This window comes from Corylus avellana, chromosome ca7 (genome assembly GCF_901000735.1).
Source record: "Corylus avellana chromosome ca7, CavTom2PMs-1.0".
NCBI lineage: Eukaryota > Viridiplantae > Streptophyta > Magnoliopsida > Fagales > Betulaceae > Corylus > Corylus avellana.
Genome location: NC_081547.1, coordinates 22374046 through 22379094, shown reverse-complemented (window position 1 = coordinate 22379094; position 5049 = coordinate 22374046).

Genomic DNA, 5049 nt, shown 5'->3' with positions numbered 1-5049 from the left:
GACGATTTTGCATGTAACAGTATATATACTACCAAAGAAATGATAAATTATTAATTAACCATTATTTTTCTTGAGAAAAAAGATTTCATTTTGATTTAAAGATATTCCTGTCAATATCGATTAGACCGAAATCCCTTATTTACTACATGTTTTGTCTTTCCTGGGCAGGAAGGATATATACCTTCCGTAATGTCTAAACTACCCATCAAAATTACTTCGGTAGGGATATGGATGGCATTACGGAAGTAGTGAAGGGTAATTTGGAACGAGATGATTTGATGGTCATTGATTAAGGGGGTGCAACATCTCGAGGATTTGATAGGAGGGTTAATAGCCGTTGGATTATGCATTGTGTACGCGATCAGAGGGCGTCACGGTGTCGTCCTGGAAAAGATTGTTTGATTGTTTCGTTTGACTGCTTGGCTTAGCCTTTTGATAGCCTATTTAATTTAATTTAATCTATGTTGATTTGCTTTTCTTTAGCCAGAGGAAGATTTGGGTGTAGCGAAGGCATTGGTAATAGCCCTGCACACTCACTTGAGGAACCGCTAAGTATGTGGAAGATGCTGTTTGATGATGACATATGAAAGGTCCTGATCTTGTCAATCAGTGGGAGTTGCGTCCCACTGATCGATAGCGTCTGTTCTGGGGGGGGCAGGATCTTTGACAAAATTGTTGATCATGACCGTGTAATCTTTTGGGTGATGTAGAGGGGAAGAAATGGTTGTCTTTTTAAGGGCAAAATCTTTTTGTAAATGTTGTAGCTTTGGGTTTTTAGGGTTAGCAAATCATGAGTACTCAGCCTATTCTATCAAGTCTTTTAAAGGTACACCTAAAAAAAAGAAAAAGAAAAAGAAAAAAAGTCTTTAATTGTATCCAATTGATCTAATCACACTCCATGGTATCTAATTTTTCAATATATAACTAATTCCCGTCAATGATTTATTTAGACTTATTTGATTAAACCAATTACAATACCTTAGGAATATGATTTAAAAATTAAAAAAAAAAATCCAAAAAAGTATTAATATATTTATGTTAATCATAGAAAATATATATAGATACAATATTCTTATCTATCTTTATAAAACCAAAGCTTGAAGGGACCACATTTTAGCTAATCCAAGTCGTGGACCACTCATGATGAGCAATTGAGCATTAACAATAAACTTAAATGGCCCTTGGTATTTTAAAATCATTAATTAAAAAGAGGGAGTGAATACTAAGAGAGCAAGTTTGATAAACAAGAATTAATATTGGGTCTAAGAATGAAATAGAATACTTATTATCATTCTATTTGATTTGTTTAGTATTCTTAAAAATAATCATTCTACATGAATGGCTAGGAATAGTCATTCCTCTCTAAAAAAAAATTGTATACTCTCCCATGATGAGAATCGCCCTAAGGGTTTTTGTTTTGTTTTTTCTTGATTTACTGTAAAACTGGTTCATTTTTCGTTTTGAAAAAGAAATTTCTTCGTAAGACCACTTACGGTGAGCATTAAGGGTGGTTGCAACTAGACACATTGGAAATGGTTATGACCATCCGTGATTGTATAGGTAGCAGTCGTGTGACCCTGAAGCTCTTAAATGTTCAAGTAGTGCGGCCACCTTCAAAGCTTTTAGTTGGGGTGATCGACAACTTTAAGGGTGTGTTTGAAATTACAATTTTGTAAAAATAATGTGTTTTCAAAAGATATAATAAATGTATTTGATATTGTGATTTAAAAAAACTTAATTTAAAATAAGAAGAAAAAAAATCTATAATTTTTATGAGCAAATTTCAGAGTGCTTATTTGAAGGAAAAAAAAAAACACACAAATTTAAACTAAAATTATAATTTCACATAATAAATATTTGATGTATTTTTTAACATATTTTATCAAATATCTTTATAATTTAAAAAAATAACAATTTTAAAATATTACTTCCTAAAATGATAATCTTAAAGGGACCTAAAGCTACTCCACATCTAGATTTAAGTAGCCGGCCACGCTTGAAGCTCTTGTACATTTTTCATAATCTTTTTCCTCTGATCATTAAATATATATAAGACGCACTTTAAAATTCAGAAAAAAGCAGTTTTTACTTTTGTTTCACATTAACCCATTATTTCAAGAAAAAAAAAAAAAATCAAGCAAACTCCATTGAAAAGGTTGTCGACTACTGAAGTTTTTGGGGAAGCTCACCAGATACTGGCAGCAACTGTAGGTCACAAAGCTTCAATGTCGTCGTACAAATGATTTGTGGACTCCACCAGTTTCATCTTCATCTTCTGGGTCTACGTACTTTTTTTTTAAAGGAGGAAAATGGAAACAGAACAACCATCCGATACATATGATGTCGTCATTCTCATGTACTTGTCTTCGTTTCATCGCTTCTAATAAACAATAATATATAAATGAATCCAGTTTTGCCTTCAATAATAAATGCTAATTTTGATTTAGACTGTTTATTAAGATTCTAAATTTCAATTTAATATTATAAATTTAATTATTTAATTAATATTTAACCTACTAATTAAGTAATGTAATCCCCACTCGTCAACTTCTTGCCCGGGCAACCATTTTGTCCACCAGCACTACAACTACAATCGGTCTTTCTAAGACCAAGGGATCTAATTAATTATTATAATTTGAAGAATTGTACTTAATAGAATATTTTATATATAATTCTAATTAAGGATCTTGATAAATGTTTTCAATTCTATATGCAAGGAAAAAACCACACTCGTCTACTCCATTAAGTTTCAGGTTAATTAGGTTTCGTATCTCAAACCCTTCAGATTTGGATCACATCATTCGAGGATACATATTGATTTATTTTATATCATAAGGATTAATTTACAATAATTTCCTCTCATAATTGTGCATAACGGACAAGAAAACCGAGCTTTGGAATCCTAAATGCATGCAAAACTATGTCATTTAACTTGTTAATTAATGCAAACCACAATGGAAAAAAAGAAAAGGTGATGATCCCATTTGGGCCATTTCTATATCCATTTTGTATCTTATTAATCAGCAGGTGAGATATGACGGAAGTTATAGTAGACCCATCACATGAGAGAAAAAGAATGAAAAAATAGTGAGGAAATGTAATCCAAGAGACCAAAAAAAAAAATATATGGCTTATTTATCGATGAGATTTTCCCAACACACCAATCCACCATGAGCACTTGGAAGTCAATCTTCATCAGAATAGTCCATGCACAAGCCTCAAACATGTTTACAAACGACCGACATTCTTTTTTGTTCCTACCGAATGTGTTTTTTTCAAATATCACCACCTTGAAATATGCCCAAAACAACCCAACAACACCGTGGCCTGTTTTCCCTCGTGTGTATGCGTGCAAGAGAGAGAGAGAGAGAGAGAGAGAGAGAAGTGGTGTTCCCAAGAGAGAAGATGGAAGCACGCGAAGGTTTTTTGTGTTTTACAGTCCCTTTGGAGTTTGGACGGAGAGACATTTCTCTCTTGCTAGGGGGGAGAAATGGAGTAAAACTGCGTTTGGGGTTCGGAGAAAGAAAGAGAGAGAAAAATGGTGGGAAAATCCCAAGAAGAAACAAGACAAAAGAAAGTATGTTATCATGATAGCTTTATGATTCTTGCACATTGGAGCAAGCAGTTTCCATCTCCCTCGTTGCAAGTTTCATGGCTTGTTGTGGGAAATGTGAAATTGCCCAATTTGTTGTCTTCTCTTTTTGGTCAATTTGTTGTGCCACTTTTAGATTTTCTTTTTACCTCTTATTTTTTTTTAAGAATGGTAATAAGAAGGCAGAGATGAACAGTAGTAAACTAAAAAAATATATGGAGGAGGACTAAAACCTAGCTACTCTCCTTATTGCAAATTTATTAATTGTAGGCAATTAGGTCAGAACTTTTTTTTTTTTTTTTTGACATGTCCACACAAGAGGAGAATAAGAAATTCGAACTAATGACTTCCGCTTCATAAGACGTTGTCTTCAGCCGATTGAACTATACCTTAGAGACAATTAGGTCAAAACTTCTAGTGCTGCTACTTGCCAAAAAGAAAATTTATGTATTAATATATCACAGTTAGGGGGGAGAGAGGGAAAATCATGGGGCTGCCCAACTGGTCTAGTATAAGAGTATTTTGCTTTGTTGAGCAAATCTCTAGTTATATTAATTAAAAAAAAAAAATTGTACTCTCTTTTTCTTGTAAATATAAAAAGTAGATAAAGAAATAATATTTTAAATAAATAATTAAAATGATGAGTTGGATTAGAGTATCGATCTCCAGTAGAAGTAAGCAAAATAACTACTGAAAAAGTATAAATTTTTACTTACCAACTCATTTTTTCATACATACACCAACAGATTCTCTGCTATACTCTTTATTTTCTTTAAATATTATTTTGTGTGGGAAAAAGTGCGAAAGAAAAAGGAGGAGAGAGAGAGAGAAAAAAAATAAAGAAAGTGAGAAAAAAAAATTATAAACAAAGTTTATAGTATAAATAGTAAATATGTTCATCAACCTATTTATTATTAGAGATTTGGCTATTCTTTTAGAGATGCTCTAAAAGTGCTTTAAAAAAGTGAATAGTTAAAATATATAAAATGTATATTTTAACTAATTATTTGTTGAACCAAACGTGAGTACTCTAAGAGGTGAGTACTCTAAGCGGTAGAACTATGCAGAGCTATGGGGCTAATGTCCCCTCAAAATTTTTAAATTATTTTTAAAATTTATGACTTTTCTAAAATATCTCTCAAAACTAATTTGTTTACAATTTATGGCTTTTCTAAAATATCTCTCAAAACTAATTTGTTTACCCTTCAAAATATATATATGTTTTTGCTAAAAATTGGTCAGAATAGAATAGAATAGAATTGGTTTGGATCAAAATATCAGTATAATATGATAAGTCCTTCAAAGGATGTTTAGGAACCCAATAAAAATTCGGGGGAAAGTAAGAATGAGCCAACTGCTCTAGAGTCTTAGAATGATCTTCAGAAGAAAATAAATACTGAGAAAAGGGGAGAGCAATAAAGGGAATGGTAATATTAGCAAGAGGGGGACCATATATA